Raw genomic sequence first — 10769 nt, 5'->3', positions numbered from 1 at the left:
GACACTCTCTCGCCAAGATTCATCTCTCTACGGGATGCTGCCGGCCGTTGGTTGACAACGCGAGATGAGTGACAGACAGATACAAAAAGATTAACTGAAATAATTTGTATCTCACATCTTCGCGCAGCTCTTCGCCTGCCCAATGCTACTTCTGAAGATCTTCCATTTTTTTCTTCCGTTTTGTCGTAGTTCTTTCGTTGTTTGAAGTAAAGGGGATTTTGCGCACAGTGGAATGGACGGCATACACTTGTCCAATAATTACGTAAATAAATAACAATTTTTTTGATTCATGAAACATTTTTTTGGAACGGCATTTGCAAAAGCTTTTAACATAACATGTTACAAAAAGTTATAATAAAAATTCACTTCTTATAGCTAACACTGGTAATAATTGAATCATTTTGAACATTTTCCTTTGTGGGATTTACAACAAAAAATTTAATTCCTTTCTTTTGAAAGTTGGATCAAATTTTTCTTGCTAACTATTTTTTAACTATTAAGAACCACGTTAAAAAGATTGTGCAAAAAATTTGGAGTAGATCTGAATCTATTTTGCGACAGATTACAATTATAACATTGAAAAGAGCAATTTTACACTAAACGACCAGGTATAGGCCTGTTATAATTGAAATATCTCGCAAAGTTCTCCTAAACCCATTCTGAAATTTGCTCGCTATTTTCTCAATATTTCTACTATTTTTAAAAATAGAAAAGAAATTTTGTCGGACTATTAAAAAAAAATTAATTTGCATCTAACAGTTGCAGAATACGGGTCACTCCACGTCAGATTTACAAGCTATATTTTAATTCTTTCCAAAAAAATTTCTTGCATTCGTATTTTTTGTTTTGGGTAAATATGATATATTTTTATCAAGTTTTGAATTTTTTAATGTTATAATATTGAACATTTTGCATGATGACTCGGAAACTATCAATATATGGAAAAAAATAAATAACAAAAGTTACCTTTTCACATGAACTCGCCAAAAATTTGTTTGTAATAGTTGTTTTCGTTATGCTATATTATGTGTTCTGCAAATGTTTGAAGCAAATTAAATTTTTTGAAGCTTACCAAACATTTTTTTGTGAAAACATTTATAATTATATGACACATTCTTTCGTGACGTTACACCGATTTGACGAATCTTCATTCAACAAATATGCTCTCTATCAAATGAACACCTACGAAGACAAAAATTTCACGAAAGATGCAATCAACATTAACTGAATATACTGGAAGAGGATTGTTTTATGACCGATAATGTAACGTGACGTTACAACGCGTCACAAATTAGAACTTTCAACGTATTTCCATAAAAGTTAAATCATCAAATTCTAATATATTCAGTTTATGTTGATTGAATCTTTCGTGAAATTTTGTCTACTTTCTGAATCTGTAATAAGTTTTGATATAGGCGTTCATTTGATAAAGTTATAACATATTCGTCGAATGAAGATTCGTCAAATCATTGTAAACGTCACGAAAGAATGTGTCATATTGAGAATATTGTGTCAGAATAGGTCTCGAAGTACTTTGGGGGATATTTCAATTGTAACAGGAAAATTGCAAGGCTTTTGGCGTAATATTAGTAACTTTCGAACAAAGCGATCACGTCGTGCATGTAGAATGTAGAAATAGAAAACTTATAAAAATACCTTTCTAACAAGCTATTGATTGTCAAATTCCTCGAATACCAATTTCCACTAACTAAAAATGAGACCATTACACAAAGAGTATTGCTTAACTGGTGTTTTAGAGGCTAAACTAAATTTTGAATATCGGGGTATGGGAACACATCTACGCGATTCAAGGAATTCGATTCTGAAAACATTTTGTGAATTACCTCAATCTATCTTCTATCTTCTATATCTATCTATATTCTATATATATATATATATATATATATATATATATATATATATATATATATATATATATATATATATATATATATATATATATATATATATATATATATATATATATATATATATATATATATATATATATATATATATATATATATATATATATATATATATATATATATATATATATATATATATATATATATATATATATATATATATTAGGGTGGGACAAAAAATAGATTCCAGCTCCGAGCAACTTTTTGGGTACCATTTGGGTCCTAGAACATCTGTGCAAATTCTTAGCTTGATCCCTGAAACTATATTTTTGCGCCCACTGTTCAAAGTTTACATGGGATTTTATATGGGAAAATTAACTTTCACAAAATTATTCCTCCAGGAGTCGCCCATTGCTTCCTAAAAATAAACCGTTATGTGGCTTCTGTAGGAAATTTAACACAGAAATAAAGTCTCGAAAACTACGAAACGATCTGACGCTTAAGAAAAAAGTTATTAAGTTGAAACCAATTGATGCTCTGACGATTGATAAAATATTCATTTTTTCTAGCATCACTGTTGTTGGTTGTCCAATTGTATGCAATTGTGTTTTGATATTCTCTTAATATGTCTAAATCATTTTCCCATACTGTTTGGGCACTTCGCAAGAGTTAATTGAGTCTTCTTTTGTATATAAAAAGAGAAAATTAAAAATTTTGTATATAATTCGACCATCAGCAGCAGTGATGCTATGAAAAGTAAAATTTTCATCATTCTTCAGGGCATCAATCGGTTTTTGCTTAATAACTTTTTCCACAAGCATCAGATTGTTTTGCAGTCTTCTAGACTTTATTTCCATGATAAATTTCCTATAAAAATCAGATATCCATTTATTTTTAGGAGGTAACGGGTGACTCTTGGAAGAATTAATTTGCAAAAGACGTTTTCCCCATACGAAATCCCATGTAAACTTTAAACCGTGGGCGCAAAAATATAGTTTCACCGATCGAACTAAAAATTTGCAGAGTTGTTCTGGGAGCTAAATGGGACCCAAAAAGTTACTCGGAGCGAAATTTTATTTTTTTCATATAACCATGTCCCACTCTAATATATATATATATATATATATATATATATATATATATATATATATATATATATATATATATATATATATATATATATATATATATATATATATATATATATATATATATATATATATATATATATATATATATATATATATATATATATATATATATATATATATATATATATATATATATATATATATATATATATATATATATATATATATATATATATATATATATATATATATATATATATATATATATATATATATATATATATATATATATATATATATATATATATATATATATATATATATATATATATATGTTTATGTTTATGTTTATTACCTTCACCAACAAGCCCCTTGGCCCCAATGGTGGTTGCTTAAACTAATTACGTTTTAAAATTGCCAACATTTTCGCTTTTATAGCATTCCGCGTCCGGTTGAAGTCGAAGGCCGTCGCCACACTGTTAAAAATTCGTTGGAGTCCGGTTACAGCGCTCTGGCAACCATAGTTGGTTCTCCTGAACGGAACTCGCAGAAGGGAGTTATTACGTAGAGCTCGAACGCGGGCTTGAAGATCCAGACGTCCGAGGATTGTAGGGCAATCCACTCTGGCAGAGAGTAAGTCCGAGACGAACAGGGCTCGAGAGCAGTCCCTCCGAATGCTGAGTGTATCGAGGTGTATAAGCTGGCAACGGTTTTCATAGCTCGGCAGCTGAAATCTGTTTCGCCATGGGAGATGACGAAGGGCGAAGCGTATGAACCTGCGTTGGACAGCCTCGATTCTGTCAATCCCGTTCTGGTAGTACGGATTCCAAACAGCTGAACAATATTCTAACGTTGAGCGGACCAACGCGCAGTAAAGCGATTTAAGACAATATACGTCCCTGAAGTTTTTCGCTATTCGGAAGATGAACCCAAGCTGTCGTGATGCCTTATCCACGATGTATGACGTATGTGGTTTGAATGTTAATGCCGAATCCATAATGACTCCGAGATCTTTGATGTGAGAGTGTCTTGGAATGCTCGAGCCGAAGAAATGGTAGTTAAACTGAGTCGGTTGGCGTTTCCGCGTGAACGTAACGATTGAGCATTTGCTCGGGTTTAAAACCATTCTGTTTTGATCACACCACGTGCTAAAGCTGTCCAGATCCCTCTGAAGAAGCTCGGCATCGGTTTTATCCCGTATTTGTTGAAAAATTTTCATGTCGTCGGCGAAAGAAAGGCGGGGTCCTTGTAATGTGAAATTGACGTCATTAAAGTAGAGGAGGAATATTACTGGACCGAGATGGCTTCCTTGTGGTATGCCGGATGTAGCGAAGAAAGGTGCAGATAGACAGTCCTTAATGCTGATTTGGAGTTGCCTTCCATCGAGGTAGGAACGAAACCAGCGCAGAAGTTGTCCATGAATGCCGAGTTTGTCCAGCTTCGCTATTGCGATATCATGGTTGATTTTGTCGAAGGCCGCAGATAGATCCATATAAATAGCATCGGTTTGCAATCCGTCAGCGAATCCATCCATTACATATGTTGTGAACGAGAGCAGGTTTGTCGTTGTCGATCGTTTAGGCATGAAACCGTGTTGGTCATCTGCGATGTAGTGTTTGCAGTGAAAGAAAATAGGATCTAACACAACCAGCTCGAACAGTTTTGATACAGCACTTAAACACGAGATTCCCCGATAATTGTCAATGTTCGATTTGTTTCCTTTTTTATGAACTGGAAACATGTGCGCTGCTTTCCAGCAGGAAGGGAATGTACCAGTAGTGAGTGATATCTCGAAGACTCGCCGAAGTGGTTCAAGAAGCCCGCTGATGCACTTTTTGACAAAAATCGAGGGAACACCATCTGGACCTGGGGAACAAGATGCTTTCAGTTTGGCATTTGCTGCAAGAATGGCAGCATTATCGACACAAATTCGGTTGATGGTTCGTCCTAGAGAAGGAGTTAAATTAGCGGCGGCAGCGACTTGTTGTGGTGGCAAGCGCTCGTTGGAAAAAACGCTTGAAAAACGCTTTATATATATATATATATATATATATATATATATATATATATATATATATATATATATATATATATATATATATATATATATATATATATATATATATATATATATATATATATATATATATATCTATATATATATCTATATATATAAAAGTCAATGTTTGTATGTATATGATTTATGGACTCCCAAACGGCTTAACTGATTGCCGTCAAAATTTTTACATAGCAGGCAGTTGTTCTGGAGCGTGTTTGTGTGCTATTGGTTGGAGATTATCTGCCCGCCAGACGGCGCTTCGGAACAAATTGTGTTTTCCTCCTATTTCGTTGAACGTCGCAGCAACGCGCGATGGGTATTAGCTAGTAATATATAAAATATTTCTCAAAAATTAATATATACGTTTTCTTCGAAGACAAAATAATGTATGAGTTGATTTCATTGTGAAATTTTGTCTAGAGTTCATGTATTTACCCCTTGGATTAGGCGTTGCGTTCAACCGTGAGATAGATGTTGGAGGGTATATTAATTATCATCATCAGATCATCAAGTAATCCATCTAGTAGTGAGATAAAAAGATTTATCATGTAGGGGGAAGTGGGCCAAAGCGGTCCGCTGGCCAATTTGGACCCTAAGCTGTTTCTCAGCTATACTAATGCTATGAAAGGCGTATTTCATTTGAAATTTGACGTTTATTAGTCATCGCGTTTGTGAACCAGAGGAACACGTTGTTTTGGAGCGTTCTAACGTAACGTTTATCGGCTAAGATCTTATTTGCGTCAATATTAAATTGATTCGAAGAAACGATTGTGTTTCTGAAACTTTTGAATAATATCTTTTGTCTGATATTTTGTTTTTGGTAGAGCTTTCAACTGTTCAACGGACCTTTTGTCATGGTTCGGACCCTATTTTATCGTCACATATTCATAATGTTTGTCAAAGTGATAGAAGGATGAATATTGTAGAGCAAATTAGTTATCAATTTAGAACTGAAAACTAGAACTATACAGATTATCTCATAATGGAAAGAGTCACGATACGAATACCATCAGTGTCGAGTACAGGAATATGTATAATAACAGATTTTAACGAATTATTTTTTTTAGATACCATTTGGCATAATGGATTTTGCTTTTGTAATCAGAAAACCTTCGACTAATCTATATATATAAAAGGCAAAGTTTGTATGTATATGATTTATAGACTCCCAAACGGCTTAACCGATTTCCGTAAAAATTTGCACACAGTAGGTATTTGGTATGGGGCGTGCACACAAACATTTATTGAGGATTATCTGCCCGCCAGATGGCGCTATGGAACAAATTGTGTTTTTCTCCTATTTCGTTGAAAATCGCAGCAACGTGCGATGGGTTTTAGCTAGTTATTTATGAAATAAATGACCGGTTTAGCCGTTTATAAGAAATCCTGGACATCGAAAATACTTTTGAGAAAACGGAAATCCTAATCGCGTGATTTTTAAGGAACGTCAACCATTCTCCAAGTAATAGGACCACAAACACGCAACAATTTTCCCAGTATGATTAGGCCTCCCATACATAAAAGCGCAGCAGTTGATTCGTCAGCGCGGTTCATTCCTTCTCATTCGCGCGCTGGTTTTGTCGCGTGCGTTTTATGATCCTTTCGACCACCGACCGGGATCTCCCAACGAAAGCTGATGATGTGCCAAAGAGACAATCATAATATATGTGGATGATGGCTAAGCTGCTCTTGATGTGGATACGTTGTTGGGTGCCGAGCGTCACATGGCAAGAGCGGATTTACTGAGAGCCAGCCAGCAGCGCGCCACCGGAGTTGGGATGTTTTGTCACCCGGTGATGACGAGATCAGACGGTATTTATCTCGCCGTTCGATCGAGGGCTGCCGATGTTGTTCAAAGAGCTGTGATATATTTCACGTTTGATGGCGATACGTGGGCATTGATGGCTTGATTCTTTTGTCCATCGGCAAGTGATTTGAGCTTTGGATGGAAACTAAGAAGGTGATGTGACAAGGAAATATTGAAAATATGTAACATCTCGGGAATTGCCATATAAACCATTCATTTGGCACTCCCAACGAAGATGACCACCATGAAACTGTTAGATTTGGATAGTTGCAATAAATAAGGTCCCAAATGACCCATCTACACCGATATGCGTTGGGGGAATAAAGTTGTCAATAGTCAACGTCTATACTAAATGAAATCGTAAATATGCATCAATCCTTCAAATGGTATTGCATCTTTTATTTCCAACAGTGTCCTTTAGTCCTATAATTAAAAATAATGCCTTTTAATTGTGTCCAAGTTTTTACCAATGTAGTATAGATGGTTTCTCGAAATGGAATTACTTGTGAGAAAAATAATCTATTCTATAACTTGTGAGAAAAATAATCTATTCGGTTGTTTATTTTTCACTCTATATGAATGAAATTAATTTTTTTTCTATATGGACGATACAAATTTGAAATTCGATTAAAATTCAATTAATCTGCCCTTGATCCTTGTAATGTAAGGTAATCTTTGTCGCCATTATTAAAATTCCTGAACAAATGCGTAGGTATTGTTCGGGGATAGTGAAAATTTCTGACATATCGTACCTTATTAAAACTCCGTCGGTAAAAGCTCTTGAAATCACCGAGACAAATAAACGTGCAGAATATAAAATAAATCGTTCTCATGAAATTTAAAATATATTATTTTTAATCAAATGAGGAAAAATGTTGAATATAAGTTTCATATTACACTACCGATCCTAAGTTAGCAGTTTCGTTCGGCTAAAAGTTAGAGTGAATATCCATAGCTTTAGGTTTTACCTAAAACTTTATCTTATATGGATTACCGTGCGCAATGTGCATAATGGATCTTATTAAAATTTTTGGGGAATTATTTATCTACAGGTAATAATATGGGGGTCTGACAGCGCAAAATTAAAAAAAAATAGAAAATTTTATTTCGGATCTCTAAGATAAGAAAAATATACTTAAGAAAGGATTTGCTCGAATTCAATTTGGTTCGTCTGCTAGAGCCCATCAAACTACCAACGATCAATTTTCATATGAAGCTGATAAAATCGGGTCAAAACAGCTGATAAAATCGGGTCTTCACTGTATGGGTACAATGCTTGCTTGAGCTTGAGCTTGTGCGACCACCCCTGGCTGCTACTCCGTTATCGATCTGGACTAGCTGAAGTTGCACAGAGAATAAGTAGATAATTATGCTTGGGAGTAGCGAAACATCTTTCAATGTGCAACTCCTGATAATCCTAAAGTATTGATCAATACCGGGCGCCGGCCAGGCCCCAACGTAGATCGCGGAAGGAAAGGGAAGGAATGGTTAGTCCGATTACTTGCTTTTGCTAGAGGCCGTATATACTACTGCGCACTCCACAAGTATCACAGGAGGAGGGGATATTTTTGTCAGTAAGAGTATAGAAGTTGGATCACTTCTTCTTTGCCGATGCCAGAGAGGTGACTTCACTATTTGGACTAGATACCGATCTACCAAACTCATAGACCAGGGACCAACGGCTTTACTTCTATTCCGAAGGAAGACGTAACCACAGATTTTTTCACCTCAGAAAAATCTCAACGACCTCGGCTGGGGAATTGAACCCAGGCAATTTGGAGTGAGTGGCGGTCACGCTTACCAATCGACCACCGGCGCCGTCAATCTTCACTGTATGGGTACAATGGGTGAAAAATCCTTAAGAATTATTTCAAGCGAGTTAACCTGCAAACTAAGGATCGTAGTGGAACCTGCAAATTATCGGCCTGCATCGGAGTCCGTGGCGGAAAGGGAACATTTCGGCAATGCTCCGAAAACAACGGCTGTTTAGACTACTGAGGATGTTGCAAATATGCACCATCCTCAGTATCTGCATTTTTAGAGCAGCCAAAAGATCCATCCATCAAAAATGTGTCCAGTTGGCGGTTTTATTTTGTTAAGGAATTTTGGAATAGGATCTCTTTCTAGATTCCTATACTTGTATAAGGAGACAATAATGTGTAATGAATGTTATTTAATGTTTTTTTTAAGGACAGAAATAATTCTACCCATTTGAAGCTGTTGGTTAGAGCAGCGTCCGCCATCTTTGTTCAACGACGGCGGTAAAACATGATGATGAGTTATGTTCTACAATAGACCATGCGGTAGACTTGGGTGCAACGCCCAACTCCTACTCTGCAGAAGGCAAAGAATTCTTCACATTTCCTTTCGATCATGCCCATATGAGCCTGCCTAGTTCTAGTTTTCCGTTCTAAGTTTATAACTGATTCGCTCTAGAATACCTATCCGTCTTTCAATTTCATTGCTTTCGTTTCTCTTAGTCTCAAAATTTGCCGAAAATAGCCAACAAAATCGATACCGTAGAACCTTGCGGCAATTAAAACATAGTAACATAACAAAAGAAAAATATTTACATCAATTCAAGAGAAAATGCATATCTCGGCATACCTGCCATATCTTACGTATCTTGTTCTTCTCATTATTTCGTTAGATTTTCATACGGATAACTAACAATTAAGCGAATAAAGAAGAAGCTTTTTGGTAAAACATGATTTTGAGATTATTCACGTTTAAAGCTTCGCGCCACGCCATCCGCCCATGGTGAACAGCGCCATAACTTTGCTTCTACTGTTTAGACCTCTATAAAAATTTCAGATATATTCTTAAGAATCTATACTTTAAGATAAAAGACTAAAAAAGTTCGACTTTTTGACCGACCTAATCATATATAAACCCTTAACGCAATAGTCCGAAACCCAATAATAGGCTCATTACCCTACATGTAAATAAGCAAATCAATTGTAAAAATTTTCTTAAAGTGCCAGGACACAACATGTGACTTAATTGGATTAAAACGTAGTGTGCCTTGTCTGTTTTTCAAAAAGCGTGATATAATCGAGATAAAACCGTGATATAATCGAGGGTGATATAAACGCATTGTGATATAATCGAAACATTACTGTATAATTTTACACGTTGATTGAAAATTACAGCTTCATTAAACAGGATACAAATGCTCTTTAATGTATTTTTAATCAAATATTGCTGTAAAATAAATGACATGTAATATGAGAGGAACGGAAGTGTATTTTTGTGCGGTATTTTTTACGCGGTTTTTACGCGAATTTTAAAATTTACGCGGCTTTCATTTACGCGGATTTTTTTTAATTTACACGGTATCCATTAACGAGGTTCCCATTAACGCGGATTCTTAAATTTACACGGTCGCGGATTTTGAAATTTACGCGGTTTTCATTTACGCGGATTTTGAAATTTACGCGGTTTTCATTTACGCCGAATTTGAAATTTACGCGGTTTTCATTTACGCGGATTTTGAAATTTACGCTGTTTTCAATTACGCGGTTTTCATTTACGCGGCCTGTATCTCCCGCGTAAAAAAACCTGAGTGTACTCATTTCGATTGGATGTGAGCTTTTGAACTTGTCAAAGGTGTACATTGTACATTGGACCTTCAATGATCTAGACCGACTTAATTGTGTATCTCGAATTGCACAGATATCCATTTCGCCAGGACTTACATTTTGATATTAAGTAGATCATGTTTATTTCATATCATCTTATTCCTATTCAATCTTATATTTACTACTTTGGTAATATAATCTGTTGGTTCCTACCTAATAGCAGCGGATTCTATTTCAGTCTTCTCTCGTCTTTATATTCATTTTCCAATCTCCTTACCATTACATAAATTTTGAAAACGAAACCAACTTCATCAATACATGAAATAATCCTTTGTTTAACGGATTGAAGATAATTTGTCACCC

The sequence above is a fragment of the Topomyia yanbarensis genome, chromosome 2, assembly GCF_030247195.1.
Source record: "Topomyia yanbarensis strain Yona2022 chromosome 2, ASM3024719v1, whole genome shotgun sequence".
NCBI lineage: Eukaryota > Metazoa > Arthropoda > Insecta > Diptera > Culicidae > Topomyia > Topomyia yanbarensis.
This window is presented reverse-complemented; position numbering follows the sequence as displayed.